Source organism: Hyla sarda, unplaced genomic scaffold, assembly GCF_029499605.1.
Source record: "Hyla sarda isolate aHylSar1 unplaced genomic scaffold, aHylSar1.hap1 scaffold_2246, whole genome shotgun sequence".
NCBI lineage: Eukaryota > Metazoa > Chordata > Amphibia > Anura > Hylidae > Hyla > Hyla sarda.
In genome coordinates this window covers 14,867-38,295 of record NW_026608923.1, presented here as the reverse complement: position 1 = coordinate 38,295, position 23,429 = coordinate 14,867, and the positions used below count along the sequence as shown (strand labels likewise).

The following is a 23,429-nucleotide window of genomic DNA, read 5'->3' as shown; positions in this document are numbered from 1 at the left end:
CCTTAATTGGATCATTTGAGTAGCCAGCACACCTGTGCAGGTAGGGCATGACATGATAGGCAGCTGCCTTGATAGCGGGTGGGTGCTGAATGTTCCTAATTGACAAAATAAGATTAATGCTTATGAAGAAATATAAAATCTCATCCCTTCCCCAATATCGCGCCACACCCCTACCCCTTAATTCCCTGGTTGAACTTGATGGACATATGTCTTTTTTCGACCGTACTAACTATGTAACTATGTAACATAACATGGGGGGGGGGGGGGGGTCTCCTGGCTGTTCACACAGGTGTGTCATTGCTGTACATTGACCATGCATTGCTTCTGTGGTATTGCAAAGGCAAAGACAAATGCTTCCAGCCATCCATTGCACTAATGGATTGGTCATCAGCTGGCTGTCTATGTCCCGCATCAATATAGACCAAAGTACAGAGGGTTAGGCTATGCTATTGTGCACCTACCTGATGCATCAGAAGGTGCGAGGCCCTTGCTAAATTCTGTGCACAGACTTTGAGATCTATACTTTAGACTGTATCTAAACCTGCTCCAACATGGACTGACATTCTGGCCTACTTTCAGCCGATGCGACTTGTCTGTCGCTGAACAGTCGCTTTTTATGTATTCAGCACCTATGTATAATGTTGTAAAAATGCTCTAGAAGCTAAAGTCGCAGAAATGTCACACATATTTGGCCTGCAACTTTCTGTGCGACAAATTCAGACAGGAAAAATCAGTATAAATCCTTAGAAAATTATCCCCCAGTGTCTCCATCTGCTGGCGGTATTGAATAAGCATTGCTGCACTGATGGGGTATGCATTAGACGAAAAAAAAGAAGAAAAAGAAGAATAATACGCCCAGAAAAGAGGCGAAAAGGAGAAAAACGTAAAAAAACGTGAAAAAAAAGTAAGAGGAAGAGAAGGGAAAAAAAGGTGGAAATGGGTTTAAAAGTGATTTCGGCGGAGAATATATATATATATATATATATATATATATATATATATATATATATACGCGCACACACACACATATATATAAACGTATTCTCCGTTGAGATATTGCAGCCGCTGCTGTGTCCAGGCCCAGGAGCCTTAGCACTGTGCTGTGATGTCACTCAATACCACTGACATCACTAGGTGTAAACAACATCTCTCCTTTGCTGTGTATGTGACTATGGAGCTGTTTGGTGATGTCGTCTATTATGGCCTTCATAGAAGCAACAGGAGATTGTTGCATCCATCTAGAACCCTCAGAACTACAGTGCTATGATGTCACTCACTTCCACAGGCCTTGCAGAGTGTAAACAACAACAACCCAGCTTTGTTGTGTATGTAACCATAGGGATTTGTGATGTCACCTAGAACCTTCACAGCAGCGACAGCTTTATGAGGAGCATCAGCACTGCTCTGCCTGAGCAGAACCATCACCGCCATAGGTTGTCAAATAACCCGGGTTTAACCCACACAGGTAAGTCCAATGGGGTGCAGGCATGTCCTCTATGCTTACAGCTTCCCGTGGGTGTTGGTTTGATACCGTTTGGGGACAGCCAAGGAGGCATCTGCAGGCAACAAAGGTAGGTGTGTGCTTGTGTGTGTGTTTCCTATGCAGATCCTAAGCCCAGTGTCACATGCAAGTAGGAGGAGTAAGAAGGGTTCCTGGCAAATCCGGGTTATGGATTGCATTTAAAAAGGCCCCGTGGGAGTGCAATGGGCCCCTGTCTTGCTGCTTAGCAATAATGGTATGGGTTTAGGTTCTGCTGTGTGTACTGGTGGTTGACTGCCCCCCAGCCCAGAGTGTGCATGGAAAATTGTCTGGCAGCCTCCCTGACAGCAAGCAGTGATAGTGCCCATGAAGGGCACCTTGTTGGGCCCGCCCCTTTCACGGTTATCGCTTCTCGGCCTTTTGGCTAAGATCAAGTGTAGTATCTGTTCTTATCAGTTTAATATCTGATACGTCCCCTATCTGGGGACCATATATTAAATGGATTTTTGAGAACGGGGGCCGATTTCGAAGCTTGCTTCCGTCGCCCTATGCATTGACCCGATATGGCAGTATCTTCGGGTACAGTGCACCACCTCCTTACAGGGTTAAAAAGAAAGATTCCTACTTTCATTGCTACCTGCTTGCTGGCTAGCCAGCTAGCCAGCCCTGTGGGCCTTGCTGCTGCTGCAGCCAAAAAACAAAAGGTGGTGCTGCTGCTGCTTCTGCTGCTTCTGCTTCTGCTTGTGTCTGGCCGCTGTTGGAGCGTCCAGGCACAGGACTTCTGCTGCTGCTGACTAAATGGCCTCCTTAATTGGATCATTTGAGTAGCCAGCACACCTGTGCAGGTAGGGCATGACATGATAGGCAGCTGCCTTGATAGCGGGTGGGTGCTGAATGTTCCTAATTGACAAAATAAGATTAATGCTTATGAAGAAATATAAAATCTCATCCCTTCCCCAATATCGCGCCACACCCCTACCCCTTAATTCCCTGGTTGAACTTGATGGACATATGTCTTTTTTCGACCGTACTAACTATGTAACTATGTAACATAACATGGGGGGGGGGGGGTCTCCTGGCTGTTCACACAGGTGTGTCATTGCTGTACATTGACCATGCATTGCTTCTGTGGTATTGCAAAGGCAAAGACAAATGCTTCCAGCCATCCATTGCACTAATGGATTGGTCATCAGCTGGCTGTCTATGTCCCGCATCAATATAGACCAAAGTACAGAGGGTTAGGCTATGCTATTGTGCACCTACCTGATGCATCAGAAGGTGCGAGGCCCTTGCTAAATTCTGTGCACAGACTTTGAGATCTATACTTTAGACTGTATCTAAACCTGCTCCAACATGGACTGACATTCTGGCCTACTTTCAGCCGATGCGACTTGTCTGTCGCTGAACAGTCGCTTTTTATGTATTCAGCACCTATGTATAATGTTGTAAAAATGCTCTAGAAGCTAAAGTCGCAGAAATGTCACACATATTTGGCCTGCAACTTTCTGTGCGACAAATTCAGACAGGAAAAATCAGTATAAATCCTTAGAAAATTATCCCCCAGTGTCTCCATCTGCTGGCGGTATTGAATAAGCATTGCTGCACTGATGGGGTATGCATTAGACGAAAAAAAAGAAGAAAAAGAAGAATAATACGCCCAGAAAAGAGGCGAAAAGGAGAAAAACGTAAAAAAACTTGAAAAAAAAGTAAGAGGAAGAGAAGGGAAAAAAAGGTGGAAATGGGTTTAAACGTGATTTCGGCGGAGAAATATATATATATATATATATATATATATATATATATATATATACGCGCACACACACACATATATATAAACGTATTCTCCGTTGAGATATTGCAGCCGCTGCTGTGTCCAGGCCCAGGAGCCTTAGCACTGTGCTGTGATGTCACTCAATACCACTGACATCACTAGGTGTAAACAACATCTCTCCTTTGCTGTGTATGTGACTATGGAGCTGTTTGGTGATGTCGTCTATTATGGCCTTCATAGAAGCAACAGGAGATTGTTGCATCCATCTAGAACCCTCAGAACTACAGTGCTATGATGTCACTCACTTCCACAGGCCTTGCAGAGTGTAAACAACAACAACCCAGCTTTGTTGTGTATGTAACCATAGGGATTTGTGATGTCACCTAGAACCTTCACAGCAGCGACAGCTTTATGAGGAGCATCAGCACTGCTCTGCCTGAGCAGAACCATCACCGCCATAGGTTGTCAAATAACCCGGGTTTAACCCACACAGGTAAGTCCAATGGGGTGCAGGCATGTCCTCTATGCTTACAGCTTCCCGTGGGTGTTGGTTTGATACCGTTTGGGGACAGCCAAGGAGGCATCTGCAGGCAACAAAGGTAGGTGTGTGCTTGTGTGTGTGTTTCCTATGCAGATCCTAAGCCCAGTGTCACATGCAAGTAGGAGGAGTAAGAAGGGTTCCTGGCAAATCCGGGTTATGGATTGCATTTAAAAAGGCCCCGTGGGAGTGCAATGGGCCCCTGTCTTGCTGCTTAGCAATAATGGTATGGGTTTAGGTTCTGCTGTGTGTACTGGTGGTTGACTGCCCCCCAGCCCAGAGTGTGCATGGAAAATTGTCTGGCAGCCTCCCTGACAGCAAGCAGTGATAGTGCCCATGAAGGGCACCTTGTTGGGCCCGCCCCTTTCACGGTTATCGCTTCTCGGCCTTTTGGCTAAGATCAAGTGTAGTATCTGTTCTTATCAGTTTAATATCTGATACGTCCCCTATCTGGGGACCATATATTAAATGGATTTTTGAGAACGGGGGCCGATTTCGAAGCTTGCTTCCGTCGCCCTATGCATTGACCCGATATGGCAGTATCTTCGGGTACAGTGCACCACCCCCTTACAGGGTTAAAAAGAAAGATTCCTACTTTCATTGCTACCTGCTTGCTGGCTAGCCAGCTAGCCAGCCCTGTGGGCCTTGCTGCTGCTGCAGCCAAAAAACAAAAGGTGGTGCTGCTGCTGCTGCTTCTGCTGCTTCTGCTTCTGCTTGTGTCTGGCCGCTGTTGGAGCGTCCAGGCACAGGACTTCTGCTGCTGCTGACTAAATGGCCTCCTTAATTGGATCATTTGAGTAGCCAGCACACCTGTGCAGGTAGGGCATGACATGATAGGCAGCTGCCTTGATAGCGGGTGGGTGCTGAATGTTCCTAATTGACAAAATAAGATTAATGCTTATGAAGAAATATAAAATCTCATCCCTTCCCCAATATCGCGCCACACCCCTACCCCTTAATTCCCTGGTTGAACTTGATGGACATATGTCTTTTTTCGACCGTACTAACTATGTAACTATGTAACATAACATGGGGGGGGGGGGGTCTCCTGGCTGTTCACACAGGTGTGTCATTGCTGTACATTGACCATGCATTGCTTCTGTGGTATTGCAAAGGCAAAGACAAATGCTTCCAGCCATCCATTGCACTAATGGATTGGTCATCAGCTGGCTGTCTATGTCCCGCATCAATATAGACCAAAGTACAGAGGGTTAGGCTATGCTATTGTGCACCTACCTGATGCATCAGAAGGTGCGAGGCCCTTGCTAAATTCTGTGCACAGACTTTGAGATCTATACTTTAGACTGTATCTAAACCTGCTCCAACATGGACTGACATTCTGGCCTACTTTCAGCCGATGCGACTTGTCTGTCTCTGAACAGTCGCTTTTTATGTATTCAGCACCTATGTATAATGTTGTAAAAATGCTCTAGAAGCTAAAGTCGCAGAAATGTCACACATATTTGGCCTGCAACTTTCTGTGCGACAAATTCAGACAGGAAAAATCAGTATAAATCCTTAGAAAATTATCCCCCAGTGTCTCCATCTGCTGGCGGTATTGAATAAGCATTGCTGCACTGATGGGGTATGCATTAGACGAAAAAAAAGAAGAAAAAGAAGAATAATACGCCCAGAAAAGAGGCGAAAAGGAGAAAAACGTAAAAAAACGTGAAAAAAAAGTAAGAGGAAGAGAAGGGAAAAAAAGGTGGAAATGGGTTTAAAAGTGATTTCGGCGGAGAAATATATATATATATATATATATATATATATATATATATATATATATATATACGCGCACACACACACATATATATAAACGTATTCTCCGTTGAGATATTGCAGCCGCTGCTGTGTCCAGGCCCAGGAGCCTTAGCACTGTGCTGTGATGTCACTCAATACCACTGACATCACTAGGTGTAAACAACATCTCTCCTTTGCTGTGTATGTGACTATGGAGCTGTTTGGTGATGTCGTCTATTATGGCCTTCATAGAAGCAACAGGAGATTGTTGCATCCATCTAGAACCCTCAGAACTACAGTGCTATGATGTCACTCACTTCCACAGGCCTTGCAGAGTGTAAACAACAACAACCCAGCTTTGTTGTGTATGTAACCATAGGGATTTGTGATGTCACCTAGAACCTTCACAGCAGCGACAGCTTTATGAGGAGCATCAGCACTGCTCTGCCTGAGCAGAACCATCACCGCCATAGGTTGTCAAATAACCCGGGTTTAACCCACACAGGTAAGTCCAATGGGGTGCAGGCATGTCCTCTATGCTTACAGCTTCCCGTAGGTGTTGGTTTGATACCGTTTGGGGACAGCCAAGGAGGCATCTGCAGGCAACAAAGGTAGGTGTGTGCTTGTGTGTGTGTTTCCTATGCAGATCCTAAGCCCAGTGTCACATGCAAGTAGGAGGAGTAAGAAGGGTTCCTGGCAAATCCGGGTTATGGATTGCATTTAAAAAGGCCCCGTGGGAGTGCAATGGGCCCCTGTCTTGCTGCTTAGCAATAATGGTATGGGTTTAGGTTCTGCTGTGTGTACTGGTGGTTGACTGCCCCCCAGCCCAGAGTGTGCATGGAAAATTGTCTGGCAGCCTCCCTGACAGCAAGCAGTGATAGTGCCCATGAAGGGCACCTTGTTGGGCCCGCCCCTTTCACGGTTATCGCTTCTCGGCCTTTTGGCTAAGATCAAGTGTAGTATCTGTTCTTATCAGTTTAATATCTGATACGTCCCCTATCTGGGGACCATATATTAAATGGATTTTTGAGAACGGGGGCCGATTTCGAAGCTTGCTTCCGTCGCCCTATGCATTGACCCGATATGGCAGTATCTTCGGGTACAGTGCACCACCTCCTTACAGGGTTAAAAAGAAAGATTCCTACTTTCATTGCTACCTGCTTGCTGGCTAGCCAGCTAGCCAGCCCTGTGGGCCTTGCTGCTGCTGCAGCCAAAAAACAAAAGGTGGTGCTGCTGCTGCTTCTGCTGCTTCTGCTTCTGCTTGTGTCTGGCCGCTGTTGGAGCGTCCAGGCACAGGACTTCTGCTGCTGCTGACTAAATGGCCTCCTTAATTGGATCATTTGAGTAGCCAGCACACCTGTGCAGGTAGGGCATGACATGATAGGCAGCTGCCTTGATAGCGGGTGGGTGCTGAATGTTCCTAATTGACAAAATAAGATTAATGCTTATGAAGAAATATAAAATCTCATCCCTTCCCCAATATCGCGCCACACCCCTACCCCTTAATTCCCTGGTTGAACTTGATGGACATATGTCTTTTTTCGACCGTACTAACTATGTAACTATGTAACATAACATGGGGGGGGGGGGGGTCTCCTGGCTGTTCACACAGGTGTGTCATTGCTGTACATTGACCATGCATTGCTTCTGTGGTATTGCAAAGGCAAAGACAAATGCTTCCAGCCATCCATTGCACTAATGGATTGGTCATCAGCTGGCTGTCTATGTCCCGCATCAATATAGACCAAAGTACAGAGGGTTAGGCTATGCTATTGTGCACCTACCTGATGCATCAGAAGGTGCGAGGCCCTTGCTAAATTCTGTGCACAGACTTTGAGATCTATACTTTAGACTGTATCTAAACCTGCTCCAACATGGACTGACATTCTGGCCTACTTTCAGCCGATGCGACTTGTCTGTCGCTGAACAGTCGCTTTTTATGTATTCAGCACCTATGTATAATGTTGTAAAAATGCTCTAGAAGCTAAAGTCGCAGAAATGTCACACATATTTGGCCTGCAACTTTCTGTGCGACAAATTCAGACAGGAAAAATCAGTATAAATCCTTAGAAAATTATCCCCCAGTGTCTCCATCTGCTGGCGGTATTGAATAAGCATTGCTGCACTGATGGGGTATGCATTAGACGAAAAAAAAAGAAGAAAAAGAAGAATAATACGCCCAGAAAAGAGGCGAAAAGGAGAAAAACGTAAAAAAACGTGAAAAAAAAGTAAGAGGAAGAGAAGGGAAAAAAAGGTGGAAATGGGTTTAAACGTGATTTCGGCGGAGAAATATATATATATATATATATATATATATATATATATATATATACGCGCACACACACACATATATATAAACGTATTCTCCGTTGAGATATTGCAGCCGCTGCTGTGTCCAGGCCCAGGAGCCTTAGCACTGTGCTGTGATGTCACTCAATACCACTGACATCACTAGGTGTAAACAACATCTCTCCTTTGCTGTGTATGTGACTATGGAGCTGTTTGGTGATGTCGTCTATTATGGCCTTCATAGAAGCAACAGGAGATTGTTGCATCCATCTAGAACCCTCAGAACTACAGTGCTATGATGTCACTCACTTCCACAGGCCTTGCAGAGTGTAAACAACAACAACCCAGCTTTGTTGTGTATGTAACCATAGGGATTTGTGATGTCACCTAGAACCTTCACAGCAGCGACAGCTTTATGAGGAGCATCAGCACTGCTCTGCCTGAGCAGAACCATCACCGCCATAGGTTGTCAAATAACCCGGGTTTAACCCACACAGGTAAGTCCAATGGGGTGCAGGCATGTCCTCTATGCTTACAGCTTCCCGTGGGTGTTGGTTTGATACCGTTTGGGGACAGCCAAGGAGGCATCTGCAGGCAACAAAGGTAGGTGTGTGCTTGTGTGTGTGTTTCCTATGCAGATCCTAAGCCCAGTGTCACATGCAAGTAGGAGGAGTAAGAAGGGTTCCTGGCAAATCCGGGTTATGGATTGCATTTAAAAAGGCCCCGTGGGAGTGCAATGGGCCCCTGTCTTGCTGCTTAGCAATAATGGTATGGGTTTAGGTTCTGCTGTGTGTACTGGTGGTTGACTGCCCCCCAGCCCAGAGTGTGCATGGAAAATTGTCTGGCAGCCTCCCTGACAGCAAGCAGTGATAGTGCCCATGAAGGGCACCTTGTTGGGCCCGCCCCTTTCACGGTTATCGCTTCTCGGCCTTTTGGCTAAGATCAAGTGTAGTATCTGTTCTTATCAGTTTAATATCTGATACGTCCCCTATCTGGGGACCATATATTAAATGGATTTTTGAGAACGGGGGCCGATTTCGAAGCTTGCTTCCGTCGCCCTATGCATTGACCCGATATGGCAGTATCTTCGGGTACAGTGCACCACCCCCTTACAGGGTTAAAAAGAAAGATTCCTACTTTCATTGCTACCTGCTTGCTGGCTAGCCAGCTAGCCAGCCCTGTGGGCCTTGCTGCTGCTGCAGCCAAAAAACAAAAGGTGGTGCTGCTGCTGCTTCTGCTGCTTCTGCTTCTGCTTGTGTCTGGCCGCTGTTGGAGCGTCCAGGCACAGGACTTCTGCTGCTGCTGACTAAATGGCCTCCTTAATTGGATCATTTGAGTAGCCAGCACACCTGTGCAGGTAGGGCATGACATGATAGGCAGCTGCCTTGATAGCGGGTGGGTGCTGAATGTTCCTAATTGACAAAATAAGATTAATGCTTATGAAGAAATATAAAATCTCATCCCTTCCCCAATATCGCGCCACACCCCTACCCCTTAATTCCCTGGTTGAACTTGATGGACATATGTCTTTTTTCGACCGTACTAACTATGTAACTATGTAACATAACATGGGGGGGGGGGGGGGTCTCCTGGCTGTTCACACAGGTGTGTCATTGCTGTACATTGACCATGCATTGCTTCTGTGGTATTGCAAAGGCAAAGACAAATGCTTCCAGCCATCCATTGCACTAATGGATTGGTCATCAGCTGGCTGTCTATGTCCCGCATCAATATAGACCAAAGTACAGAGGGTTAGGCTATGCTATTGTGCACCTACCTGATGCATCAGAAGGTGCGAGGCCCTTGCTAAATTCTGTGCACAGACTTTGAGATCTATACTTTAGACTGTATCTAAACCTGCTCCAACATGGACTGACATTCTGGCCTACTTTCAGCCGATGCGACTTGTCTGTCGCTGAACAGTCGCTTTTTATGTATTCAGCACCTATGTATAATGTTGTAAAAATGCTCTAGAAGCTAAAGTCGCAGAAATGTCACACATATTTGGCCTGCAACTTTCTGTGCGACAAATTCAGACAGGAAAAATCAGTATAAATCCTTAGAAAATTATCCCCCAGTGTCTCCATCTGCTGGCGGTATTGAATAAGCATTGCTGCACTGATGGGGTATGCATTAGACGAAAAAAAAGAAGAAAAAGAAGAATAATACGCCCAGAAAAGAGGCGAAAAGGAGAAAAACGTAAAAAAACGTGAAAAAAAAGTAAGAGGAAGAGAAGGGAAAAAAAGGTGGAAATGGGTTTAAAAGTGATTTCGGCGGAGAAATATATATATATATATATATATATATATATATATATACGCGCACACACACACATATATATAAACGTATTCTCCGTTGAGATATTGCAGCCGCTGCTGTGTCCAGGCCCAGGAGCCTTAGCACTGTGCTGTGATGTCACTCAATACCACTGACATCACTAGGTGTAAACAACATCTCTCCTTTGCTGTGTATGTGACTATGGAGCTGTTTGGTGATGTCGTCTATTATGGCCTTCATAGAAGCAACAGGAGATTGTTGCATCCATCTAGAACCCTCAGAACTACAGTGCTATGATGTCACTCACTTCCACAGGCCTTGCAGAGTGTAAACAACAACAACCCAGCTTTGTTGTGTATGTAACCATAGGGATTTGTGATGTCACCTAGAACCTTCACAGCAGCGACAGCTTTATGAGGAGCATCAGCACTGCTCTGCCTGAGCAGAACCATCACCGCCATAGGTTGTCAAATAACCCGGGTTTAACCCACACAGGTAAGTCCAATGGGGTGCAGGCATGTCCTCTATGCTTACAGCTTCCCGTGGGTGTTGGTTTGATACCGTTTGGGGACAGCCAAGGAGGCATCTGCAGGCAACAAAGGTAGGTGTGTGCTTGTGTGTGTGTTTCCTATGCAGATCCTAAGCCCAGTGTCACATGCAAGTAGGAGGAGTAAGAAGGGTTCCTGGCAAATCCGGGTTATGGATTGCATTTAAAAAGGCCCCGTGGGAGTGCAATGGGCCCCTGTCTTGCTGCTTAGCAATAATGGTATGGGTTTAGGTTCTGCTGTGTGTACTGGTGGTTGACTGCCCCCCAGCCCAGAGTGTGCATGGAAAATTGTCTGGCAGCCTCCCTGACAGCAAGCAGTGATAGTGCCCATGAAGGGCACCTTGTTGGGCCCGCCCCTTTCACGGTTATCGCTTCTCGGCCTTTTGGCTAAGATCAAGTGTAGTATCTGTTCTTATCAGTTTAATATCTGATACGTCCCCTATCTGGGGACCATATATTAAATGGATTTTTGAGAACGGGGGCCGATTTCGAAGCTTGCTTCCGTCGCCCTATGCATTGACCCGATATGGCAGTATCTTCGGGTACAGTGCACCACCCCCTTACAGGGTTAAAAAGAAAGATTCCTACTTTCATTGCTACCTGCTTGCTGGCTAGCCAGCTAGCCAGCCCTGTGGGCCTTGCTGCTGCTGCAGCCAAAAAACAAAAGGTGGTGCTGCTGCTGCTTCTGCTGCTTCTGCTTCTGCTTGTGTCTGGCCGCTGTTGGAGCGTCCAGGCACAGGACTTCTGCTGCTGCTGACTAAATGGCCTCCTTAATTGGATCATTTGAGTAGCCAGCACACCTGTGCAGGTAGGGCATGACATGATAGGCAGCTGCCTTGATAGCGGGTGGGTGCTGAATGTTCCTAATTGACAAAATAAGATTAATGCTTATGAAGAAATATAAAATCTCATCCCTTCCCCAATATCGCGCCACACCCCTACCCCTTAATTCCCTGGTTGAACTTGATGGACATATGTCTTTTTTCGACCGTACTAACTATGTAACTATGTAACATAACATGGGGGGGGGGGGGGGGTCTCCTGGCTGTTCACACAGGTGTGTCATTGCTGTACATTGACCATGCATTGCTTCTGTGGTATTGCAAAGGCAAAGACAAATGCTTCCAGCCATCCATTGCACTAATGGATTGGTCATCAGCTGGCTGTCTATGTCCCGCATCAATATAGACCAAAGTACAGAGGGTTAGGCTATGCTATTGTGCACCTACCTGATGCATCAGAAGGTGCGAGGCCCTTGCTAAATTCTGTGCACAGACTTTGAGATCTATACTTTAGACTGTATCTAAACCTGCTCCAACATGGACTGACATTCTGGCCTACTTTCAGCCGATGCGACTTGTCTGTCGCTGAACAGTCGCTTTTTATGTATTCAGCACCTATGTATAATGTTGTAAAAATGCTCTAGAAGCTAAAGTCGCAGAAATGTCACACATATTTGGCCTGCAACTTTCTGTGCGACAAATTCAGACAGGAAAAATCAGTATAAATCCTTAGAAAATTATCCCCCAGTGTCTCCATCTGCTGGCGGTATTGAATAAGCATTGCTGCACTGATGGGGTATGCATTAGACGAAAAAAAAGAAGAAAAAGAGGAATAATACGCCCAGAAAAGAGGCGAAAAGGAGAAAAACGTAAAAAAACGTGAAAAAAAAGTAAGAGGAAGAGAAGGGAAAAAAAGGTGGAAATGGGTTTAAAAGTGATTTCGGCGGAGAAATATATATATATATATATATATATATATATATATATATATATATATATATATATATATATACGCGCACACACACACATATATATAAACGTATTCTCCGTTGAGATATTGCAGCCGCTGCTGTGTCCAGGCCCAGGAGCCTTAGCACTGTGCTGTGATGTCACTCAATACCACTGACATCACTAGGTGTAAACAACATCTCTCCTTTGCTGTGTATGTGACTATGGAGCTGTTTGGTGATGTCGTCTATTATGGCCTTCATAGAAGCAACAGGAGATTGTTGCATCCATCTAGAACCCTCAGAACTACAGTGCTATGATGTCACTCACTTCCACAGGCCTTGCAGAGTGTAAACAACAACAACCCAGCTTTGTTGTGTATGTAACCATAGGGATTTGTGATGTCACCTAGAACCTTCACAGCAGCGACAGCTTTATGAGGAGCATCAGCACTGCTCTGCCTGAGCAGAACCATCACCGCCATAGGTTGTCAAATAACCCGGGTTTAACCCACACAGGTAAGTCCAATGGGGTGCAGGCATGTCCTCTATGCTTACAGCTTCCCGTGGGTGTTGGTTTGATACCGTTTGGGGACAGCCAAGGAGGCATCTGCAGGCAACAAAGGTAGGTGTGTGCTTGTGTGTGTGTTTCCTATGCAGATCCTAAGCCCAGTGTCACATGCAAGTAGGAGGAGTAAGAAGGGTTCCTGGCAAATCCGGGTTATGGATTGCATTTAAAAAGGCCCCGTGGGAGTGCAATGGGCCCCTGTCTTGCTGCTTAGCAATAATGGTATGGGTTTAGGTTCTGCTGTGTGTACTGGTGGTTGACTGCCCCCCAGCCCAGAGTGTGCATGGAAAATTGTCTGGCAGCCTCCCTGACAGCAAGCAGTGATAGTGCCCATGAAGGGCACCTTGTTGGGCCCGCCCCTTTCACGGTTATCGCTTCTCGGCCTTTTGGCTAAGATCAAGTGTAGTATCTGTTCTTATCAGTTTAATATCTGATACGTCCCCTATCTGGGGACCATATATTAAATGGATTTTTGAGAACGGGGGCCGATTTCGAAGCTTGCTTCCGTCGCCCTATGCATTGACCCGATATGGCAGTATCTTCGGGTACAGTGCACCACCCCCTTACAGGGTTAAAAAGAAAGATTCCTACTTTCATTGCTACCTGCTTGCTGGCTAGCCAGCTAGCCAGCCCTGTGGGCCTTGCTGCTGCTGCAGCCAAAAAACAAAAGGTGGTGCTGCTGCTGCTTCTGCTGCTTCTGCTTCTGCTTGTGTCTGGCCGCTGTTGGAGCGTCCAGGCACAGGACTTCTGCTGCTGCTGACTAAATGGCCTCCTTAATTGGATCATTTGAGTAGCCAGCACACCTGTGCAGGTAGGGCATGACATGATAGGCAGCTGCCTTGATAGCGGGTGGGTGCTGAATGTTCCTAATTGACAAAATAAGATTAATGCTTATGAAGAAATATAAAATCTCATCCCTTCCCCAATATCGCGCCACACCCCTACCCCTTAATTCCCTGGTTGAACTTGATGGACATATGTCTTTTTTCGACCGTACTAACTATGTAACTATGTAACATAACATGGGGGGGGGGGGGGGGGTCTCCTGGCTGTTCACACAGGTGTGTCATTGCTGTACATTGACCATGCATTGCTTCTGTGGTATTGCAAAGGCAAAGACAAATGCTTCCAGCCATCCATTGCACTAATGGATTGGTCATCAGCTGGCTGTCTATGTCCCGCATCAATATAGACCAAAGTACAGAGGGTTAGGCTATGCTATTGTGCACCTACCTGATGCATCAGAAGGTGCGAGGCCCTTGCTAAATTCTGTGCACAGACTTTGAGATCTATACTTTAGACTGTATCTAAACCTGCTCCAACATGGACTGACATTCTGGCCTACTTTCAGCCGATGCGACTTGTCTGTCGCTGAACAGTCGCTTTTTATGTATTCAGCACCTATGTATAATGTTGTAAAAATGCTCTAGAAGCTAAAGTCGCAGAAATGTCACACATATTTGGCCTGCAACTTTCTGTGCGACAAATTCAGACAGGAAAAATCAGTATAAATCCTTAGAAAATTATCCCCCAGTGTCTCCATCTGCTAGCGGTATTGAATAAGCATTGCTGCACTGATGGGGTATGCATTAGACGAAAAAAAAGAAGAAAAAGAAGAATAATACGCCCAGAAAAGAGGCGAAAAGGAGAAAAACGTAAAAAAACGTGAAAAAAAAGTAAGAGGAAGAGAAGGGAAAAAAAGGTGGAAATGGGTTTAAAAGTGATTTCGGCGGAGAAATATATATATATATATATATATATATATACGCGCACACACACACATATATATAAACGTATTCTCCGTTGAGATATTGCAGCCGCTGCTGTGTCCAGGCCCAGGAGCCTTAGCACTGTGCTGTGATGTCACTCAATACCACTGACATCACTAGGTGTAAACAACATCTCTCCTTTGCTGTGTATGTGACTATGGAGCTGTTTGGTGATGTCGTCTATTATGGCCTTCATAGAAGCAACAGGAGATTGTTGCATCCATCTAGAACCCTCAGAACTACAGTGCTATGATGTCACTCACTTCCACAGGCCTTGCAGAGTGTAAACAACAACAACCCAGCTTTGTTGTGTATGTAACCATAGGGATTTGTGATGTCACCTAGAACCTTCACAGCAGCGACAGCTTTATGAGGAGCATCAGCACTGCTCTGCCTGAGCAGAACCATCACCGCCATAGGTTGTCAAATAACCCGGGTTTAACCCACACAGGTAAGTCCAATGGGGTGCAGGCATGTCCTCTATGCTTACAGCTTCCCGTGGGTGTTGGTTTGATACCGTTTGGGGACAGCCAAGGAGGCATCTGCAGGCAACAAAGGTAGGTGTGTGCTTGTGTGTGTGTTTCCTATGCAGATCCTAAGCCCAGTGTCACATGCAAGTAGGAGGAGTAAGAAGGGTTCCTGGCAAATCCGGGTTATGGATTGCATTTAAAAAGGCCCCGTGGGAGTGCAATGGGCCCCTGTCTTGCTGCTTAGCAATAATGGTATGGGTTTAGGTTCTGCTGTGTGTACTGGTGGTTGACTGCCCCCCAGCCCAGAGTGTGCATGGAAAATTGTCTGGCAGCCTCCCTGACAGCAAGCAGTGATAGTGCCCATGAAGGGCACCTTGTTGGGCCCGCCCCTTTCACGGTTATCGCTTCTCGGCCTTTTGGCTAAGATCAAGTGTAGTATCTGTTCTTATCAGTTTAATATCTGATACGTCCCCTATCTGGGGACCATATATTAAATGGATTTTTGAGAACGGGGGCCGATTTCGAAGCTTGCTTCCGTCGCCCTATGCATTGACCCGATATGGCAGTATCTTCGGGTACAGTGCACCACCCCCTTACAGGGTTAAAAAGAAAGATTCCTACTTTCATTGCTACCTGCTTGCTGGCTAGCCAGCTAGCCAGCCCTGTGGGCCTTGCTGCTGCTGCAGCCAAAAAACAAAAGGTGGTGCTGCTGCTGCTTCTGCTGCTTCTGCTGCTTCTGCTTCTGCTTGTGTCTGGCCGCTGTTGGAGCGTCCAGGCACAGGACTTCTGCTGCTGCTGACTAAATGGCCTCCTTAATTGGATCATTTGAGTAGCCAGCACACCTGTGCAGGTAGGGCATGACATGATAGGCAGCTGCCTTGATAGCGGGTGGGTGCTGAATGTTCCTAATTGACAAAATAAGATTAATGCTTATGAAGAAATATAAAATCTCATCCCTTCCCCAATATCGCGCCACACCCCTACCCCTTAATTCCCTGGTTGAACTTGATGGACATATGTCTTTTTTCGACCGTACTAACTATGTAACTATGTAACATAACATGGGGGGGGGGGAGGGGTCTCCTGGCTGTTCACACAGGTGTGTCATTGCTGTACATTGACCATGCATTGCTTCTGTGGTATTGCAAAGGCAAAGACAAATGCTTCCAGCCATCCATTGCACTAATGGATTGGTCATCAGCTGGCTGTCTATGTCCCGCATCAATATAGACCAAAGTACAGAGGGTTAGGCTATGCTATTGTGCACCTACCTGATGCATCAGAAGGTGCGAGGCCCTTGCTAAATTCTGTGCACAGACTTTGAGATCTATACTTTAGACTGTATCTAAACCTGCTCCAACATGGACTGACATTCTGGCCTACTTTCAGCCGATGCGACTTGTCTGTCGCTGAACAGTCGCTTTTTATGTATTCAGCACCTATGTATAATGTTGTAAAAATGCTCTAGAAGCTAAAGTCGCAGAAATGTCACACATATTTGGCCTGCAACTTTCTGTGCGACAAATTCAGACAGGAAAAATCAGTATAAATCCTTAGAAAATTATCCCCCAGTGTCTCCATCTGCTGGCGGTATTGAATAAGCATTGCTGCACTGATGGGGTATGCATTAGACGAAAAAAAAGAAGAAAAAGAAGAATAATACGCCCAGAAAAGAGGCGAAAAGGAGAAAAACGTAAAAAAACGTGAAAAAAAAGTAAGAGGAAGAGAAGGGAAAAAAAGGTGGAAATGGGTTTAAAAGTGATTTCGGCGGAGAAATATATATATATATATATATATATATATATATATATATATATATACGCGCACACACACACATATATATAAACGTATTCTCCGTTGAGATATTGCAGCCGCTGCTGTGTCCAGGCCCAGGAGCCTTAGCACTGTGCTGTGATGTCACTCAATACCACTGACATCACTAGGTGTAAACAACATCTCTCCTTTGCTGTGTATGTGACTATGGAGCTGTTTGGTGATGTCGTCTATTATGGCCTTCATAGAAGCAACAGGAGATTGTTGCATCCATCTAGAACCCTCAGAACTACAGTGCTATGATGTCACTCACTTCCACAGGCCTTGCAGAGTGTAAACAACAACAACCCAGCTTTGTTGTGTATGTAACCATAGGGATTTGTGATGTCACCTAGAACCTTCACAGCAGCGACAGCTTTATGAGGAGCATCAGCACTGCTCTGCCTGAGCAGAACCATCACCGCCATAGGTTGTCAAATAACCCGGGTTTAACCCACACAGGTAAGTCCAATGGGGTGCAGGCATGTCCTCTATGCTTACAGCTTCCCGTGGGTGTTGGTTTGATACCGTTTGGGGACAGCCAAGGAGGCATCTGCAGGCAACAAAGGTAGGTGTGTGCTTGTGTGTGTGTTTCCTATGCAGATCCTAAGCCCAGTGTCACATGCAAGTAGGAGGAGTAAGAAGGGTTCCTGGCAAATCCGGGTTATGGATTGCATTTAAAAAGGCCCCGTGGGAGTGCAATGGGCCCCTGTCTTGCTGCTTAGCAATAATGGTATGGGTTTAGGTTCTGCTGTGTGTACTGGTGGTTGACTGCCCCCCAGCCCAGAGTGTGCATGGAAAATTGTCTGGCAGCCTCCCTGACAGCAAGCAGTGATAGTGCCCATGAAGGGCACCTTGTTGGGCCCGCCCCTTTCACGGTTATCGCTTCTCGGCCTTTTGGCTAAGATCAAGTGTAGTATCTGTTCTTATCAGTTTAATATCTGATACGTCCCCTATCTGGGGACCATATATTAAATGGATTTTTGAGAACGGGGGCCGATTTCGAAGCTTGCTTCCGTCGCCCTATGCATTGACCCGATATGGCAGTATCTTCGGGTACAGTGCACCACCCCCTTACAGGGTTAAAAAGAAAGATTCCTACTTTCATTGCTACCTGCTTGCTGGCTAGCCAGCTAGCCAGCCCTGTGGGCCTTGCTGCTGCTGCAGCCAAAAAACAAAAGGTGGTGCTGCTGCTGCTTCTGCTGCTTCTGCTTCTGCTTGTGTCTGGCCGCTGTTGGAGCGTCCAGGCACAGGACTTCTGCTGCTGCTGACTAAATGGCCTCCTTAATTGGATCATTTGAGTAGCCAGCACACCTGTGCAGGTAGGGCATGACATGATAGGCAGCTGCCTTGATAGCGGGTGGGTGCTGAATGTTCCTAATTGACAAAATAAGATTAATGCTTATGAAGAAATATAAAATCTCATCCCTTCCCCAATATCGCGCCACACCCCTACCCCTTAATTCCCTGGTTGAACTTGATGGACATATGTCTTTTTTCGACCGTACTAACTATGTAACTATGTAACATAACATGGGGGGGGGGGTCTCCTGGCTGTTCACACAGGTGTGTCATTGCTGTACATTGACCATGCATTGCTTCTGTGGTATTGCAAAGGCAAAGACAAATGCTTCCAGCCATCCATTGCACTAATGGATTGGTCATCAGCTGGCTGTCTATGTCCCGCATCAATATAGACCAAAGTACAGAAGGTTAGGCTATGCTATTGTGCACCTACCTGATGCATCAGAAGGTGCGAGGCCCTTGCTAAATTCTGTGCACAGACTTTGAGATCTATACTTTAGACTGTATCTAAACCTGCTCCAACATGGACTGACATTCTGGCCTACTTTCAGCCGATGCGACTTGTCTGTCGCTGAACAGTCGCTTTTTATGTATTCAGCACCTATGTATAATGTTGTAAAAATGCTCTAGAAGCTAAAGTCGCAGAAATGTCACACATATTTGGCCTGCAACTTTCTGTGCGACAAATTCAGACAGGAAAAATCAGTATAAATCCTTAGAAAATTATCCCCCAGTGTCTCCATCTGCTGGCGGTATTGAATAAGCATTGCTGCACTGATGGGGTATGCATTAGACGAAAAAAAAGAAGAAAAAGAAGAATAATACGCCCAGAAAAGAGTCGAAAAGGAGAAAAACGTAAAAAAACGTGAAAAAAAAGTAAGAGGAAGAGAAGGGAAAAAAAGGTGGAAATGGGTTTAAAAGTGATTTCGGCGGAGAAATATATATATATATATATATATATATATATATATATATACGCGCACACACACACATATATATAAACGTATTCTCCGTTGAGATATTGCAGCCGCTGCTGTGTCCAGGCCCAGGAGCCTTAGCACTGTGCTGTGATGTCACTCAATACCACTGACATCACTAGGTGTAAACAACATCTCTCCTTTGCTGTGTATGTGACTATGGAGCTGTTTGGTGATGTCGTCTATTATGGCCTTCATAGAAGCAACAGGAGATTGTTGCATCCATCTAGAACCCTCAGAACTACAGTGCTATGATGTCACTCACTTCCACAGGCCTTGCAGAGTGTAAACAACAACAACCCAGCTTTGTTGTGTATGTAACCATAGGGATTTGTGATGTCACCTAGAACCTTCACAGCAGCGACAGCTTTATGAGGAGCATCAGCACTGCTCTGCCTGAGCAGAACCATCACCGCCATAGGTTGTCAAATAACCCGGGTTTAACCCACACAGGTAAGTCCAATGGGGTGCAGGCATGTCCTCTATGCTTACAGCTTCCCGTGGGTGTTGGTTTGATACCGTTTGGGGACAGCCAAGGAGGCATCTGCAGGCAACAAAGGTAGGTGTGTGCTTGTGTGTGTGTTTCCTATGCAGATCCTAAGCCCAGTGTCACATGCAAGTAGGAGGAGTAAGAAGGGTTCCTGGCAAATCCGGGTTATGGATTGCATTTAAAAAGGCCCCGTGGGAGTGCAATGGGCCCCTGTCTTGCTGCTTAGCAATAATGGTATGGGTTTAGGTTCTGCTGTGTGTACTGGTGGTTGACTGCCCCCCAGCCCAGAGTGTGCATGGAAAATTGTCTGGCAGCCTCCCTGACAGCAAGCAGTGATAGTGCCCATGAAGGGCACCTTGTTGGGCCCGCCCCTTTCACGGTTATCGCTTCTCGGCCTTTTGGCTAAGATCAAGTGTAGTATCTGTTCTTATCAGTTTAATATCTGATACGTCCCCTATCTGGGGACCATATATTAAATGGATTTTTGAGAACGGGGGCCGATTTCGAAGCTTGCTTCCGTCGCCCTATGCATTGACCCGATATGGCAGTATCTTCGGGTACAGTGCACCACCCCCTTACAGGGTTAAAAAGAAAGATTCCTACTTTCATTGCTACCTGCTTGCTGGCTAGCCAGCTAGCCAGCCCTGTGGGCCTTGCTGCTGCTGCAGCCAAAAAACAAAAGGTGGTGCTGCTGCTGCTTCTGCTGCTTCTGCTTGTGTCTGGCCGCTGTTGGAGCGTCCAGGCACAGGACTTCTGCTGCTGCTGACTAAATGGCCTCCTTAATTGGATCATTTGAGTAGCCAGCACACCTGTGCAGGTAGGGCATGACATGATAGGCAGCTGCCTTGATAGCGGGTGGGTGCTGAATGTTCCTAATTGACAAAATAAGATTAATGCTTATGAAGAAATATAAAATCTCATCCCTTCCCCAATATCACGCCACACCCCTACCCCTTAATTCCCTGGTTGAACTTGATGGACATATGTCTATTTTCGACCGTACTAACTATGTAACTATGTAACATAACATGGGGGGGGGGGGGGGGTCTCCTGGCTGTTCACACAGGTGTGTCATTGCTGTACATTGACCATGCATTGCTTCTGTGGTATTGCAAAGGCAAAGACAAATGCTTCCAGCCATCCATTGCACTAATGGATTGGTCATCAGCTGGCTGTCTATGTCCCGCATCAATATAGACCAAAGTACAGAGGGTTAGGCTATGCTATTGTGCACCTACCTGATGCATCAGAAGGTGCGAGGCCCTTGCTAAATTCTGTGCACAGACTTTGAGATCTATACTTTAGACTGTATCTAAACCTGCTCCAACATGGACTGACATTCTGGCCTACTTTCAGCCGATGCGACTTGTCTGTCGCTGAACAGTCGCTTTTTATGTATTCAGCACCTATGTATAATGTTGTAAAAATGCTCTAGAAGCTAAAGTCGCAGAAATGTCACACATATTTGGCCTGCAACTTTCTGTGCGACAAATTCAGACAGGAAAAATCAGTATAAATCCTTAGAAAATTATCCCCCAGTGTCTCCATCTGCTGGCGGTATTGAATAAGCATTGCTGCACTGATGGGGTATGCATTAGACGAAAAAAAAGAAGAAAAAGAAGAATAATACGCCCAGAAAAGAGGCGAAAAGGAGAAAAACGTAAAAAAACGTGAAAAAAAAGTAAGAGGAAGAGAAGGGAAAAAAAGGTGGAAATGGGTTTAAAAGTGATTTCGGCGGAGAAATATATATATATATATATATATATATATATATATATATATATACGCGCACACACACACATATATATAAACGTATTCTCCGTTGAGATATTGCAGCCGCTGCTGTGTCCAGGCCCAGGAGCCTTAGCACTGTGCTGTGATGTCACTCAATACCACTGACATCACTAGGTGTAAACAACATCTCTCCTTTGCTGTGTATGTGACTATGGAGCTGTTTGGTGATGTCGTCTATTATGGCCTTCATAGAAGCAACAGGAGATTGTTGCATCCATCTAGAACCCTCAGAACTACAGTGCTATGATGTCACTCACTTCCACAGGCCTTGCAGAGTGTAAACAACAACAACCCAGCTTTGTTGTGTATGTAACCATAGGGATTTGTGATGTCACCTAGAACCTTCACAGCAGCGACAGCTTTATGAGGAGCATCAGCACTGCTCTGCCTGAGCAGAACCATCACCGCCATAGGTTGTCAAATAACCCGGGTTTAACCCACACAGGTAAGTCCAATGGGGTGCAGGCATGTCCTCTATGCTTACAGCTTCCCGTGGGTGTTGGTTTGATACCGTTTGGGGACAGCCAAGGAGGCATCTGCAGGCAACAAAGGTAGGTGTGTGCTTGTGTGTGTGTTTCCTATGCAGATCCTAAGCCCAGTGTCACATGCAAGTAGGAGGAGTAAGAAGGGTTCCTGGCAAATCCGGGTTATGGATTGCATTTAAAAAGGCCCCGTGGGAGTGCAATGGGCCCCTGTCTTGCTGCTTAGCAATAATGGTATGGGTTTAGGTTCTGCTGTGTGTACTGGTGGTTGACTGCCCCCCAGCCCAGAGTGTGCATGGAAAATTGTCTGGCAGCCTCCCTGACAGCAAGCAGTGATAGTGCCCATGAAGGGCACCTTGTTGGGCCCGCCCCTTTCACGGTTATCGCTTCTCGGCCTTTTGGCTAAGATCAAGTGTAGTATCTGTTCTTATCAGTTTAATATCTGATACGTCCCCTATCTGGGGACCATATATTAAATGGATTTTTGAGAACGGGGGCCGATTTCGAAGCTTGCTTCCGTCGCCCTATGCATTGACCCGATATGGCAGTATCTTCGGGTACAGTGCACCACCCCCTTACAGGGTTAAAAAGAAAGATTCCTACTTTCATTGCTACCTGCTTGCTGGCTAGCCAGCTAGCCAGCCCTGTGGGCCTTGCTGCTGCTGCAGCCAAAAAACAAAAGGTGGTGCTGCTGCTGCTTCTGCTGCTTCTGCTTCTGCTTGTGTCTGGCCGCTGTTGGAGCGTCCAGGCACAGGACTTCTGCTGCTGCTGACTAAATGGCCTCCTTAATTGGATCATTTGAGTAGCCAGCACACCTGTGCAGGTAGGGCATGACATGATAGGCAGCTGCCTTGATAGCGGGTGGGTGCTGAATGTTCCTAATTGACAAAATAAGATTAATGCTTATGAAGAAATATAAAATCTCATCCCTTCCCCAATATCGCGCCACACCCCTACCCCTTAATTCCCTGGTTGAACTTGATGGACATATGTCTTTTTTCGACCGTACTAACTATGTAACTATGTAACATAACATGGGGGGGGGGGGGGGTCTCCTGGCTGTTCACACAGGTGTGTCATTGCTGTACATTGACCATGCATTGCTTCTGTGGTATTGCAAAGGCAAAGACAAATGCTTCCAGCCATCCATTGCACTAATGGATTGGTCATCAGCTGGCTGTCTATGTCCCGCATCAATATAGACCAAAGTACAGAGGGTTAGGCTATGCTATTGTGCACCTACCTGATGCATCAGAAGGTGCGAGGCCCTTGCTAAATTCTGTGCACAGACTTTGAGATCTATACTTTAGACTGTATCTAAACCTGCTCCAACATGGACTGACATTCTGGCCTACTTTCAGCCGATGCGACTTGTCTGTCGCTGAACAGTC

At 46.1% G+C, this 23,429-nt stretch overlaps 10 non-coding genes across 10 annotated transcripts; all 10 read left to right on the top strand.

Moving 5' to 3' along the window:
* Positions 1-1,884: 1,884 nt before the first annotated feature.
* LOC130321281 (U2 spliceosomal RNA) lies at positions 1,885-2,075 on the top strand. The gene has a single exon (XR_008867031.1). It is a non-coding gene; the product is annotated as a U2 spliceosomal RNA (small nuclear RNA).
* Positions 2,076-4,163: 2,088 nt separating this feature from the next.
* Positions 4,164-4,354, top strand: LOC130321282 (U2 spliceosomal RNA). The gene has a single exon (XR_008867032.1). It is a non-coding gene; the product is annotated as a U2 spliceosomal RNA (small nuclear RNA).
* A 2,099-nt stretch (positions 4,355-6,453) lies between these two features.
* On the top strand, positions 6,454-6,644 carry LOC130321269 (U2 spliceosomal RNA). The gene has a single exon (XR_008867020.1). It is a non-coding gene; the product is annotated as a U2 spliceosomal RNA (small nuclear RNA).
* Positions 6,645-8,734: 2,090 nt separating this feature from the next.
* Positions 8,735-8,925, top strand: LOC130321280 (U2 spliceosomal RNA). Its single transcript, XR_008867030.1, has one exon. It is a non-coding gene; the product is annotated as a U2 spliceosomal RNA (small nuclear RNA).
* Positions 8,926-11,009: 2,084 nt separating this feature from the next.
* Positions 11,010-11,200, top strand: LOC130321279 (U2 spliceosomal RNA). Its single transcript, XR_008867029.1, has one exon. It is a non-coding gene; the product is annotated as a U2 spliceosomal RNA (small nuclear RNA).
* Positions 11,201-13,309: 2,109 nt separating this feature from the next.
* Positions 13,310-13,500, top strand: LOC130321278 (U2 spliceosomal RNA). Its single transcript, XR_008867028.1, has one exon. It is a non-coding gene; the product is annotated as a U2 spliceosomal RNA (small nuclear RNA).
* Positions 13,501-15,578: 2,078 nt separating this feature from the next.
* LOC130321277 (U2 spliceosomal RNA) lies at positions 15,579-15,769 on the top strand. Its single transcript, XR_008867027.1, has one exon. It is a non-coding gene; the product is annotated as a U2 spliceosomal RNA (small nuclear RNA).
* Positions 15,770-17,871: 2,102 nt separating this feature from the next.
* On the top strand, positions 17,872-18,062 carry LOC130321276 (U2 spliceosomal RNA). The gene has a single exon (XR_008867026.1). It is a non-coding gene; the product is annotated as a U2 spliceosomal RNA (small nuclear RNA).
* A 2,082-nt stretch (positions 18,063-20,144) lies between these two features.
* Positions 20,145-20,335, top strand: LOC130321274 (U2 spliceosomal RNA). Its single transcript, XR_008867025.1, has one exon. It is a non-coding gene; the product is annotated as a U2 spliceosomal RNA (small nuclear RNA).
* A 2,085-nt stretch (positions 20,336-22,420) lies between these two features.
* LOC130321273 (U2 spliceosomal RNA) lies at positions 22,421-22,611 on the top strand. Its single transcript, XR_008867024.1, has one exon. It is a non-coding gene; the product is annotated as a U2 spliceosomal RNA (small nuclear RNA).
* Positions 22,612-23,429: the final 818 nt, after the last annotated feature.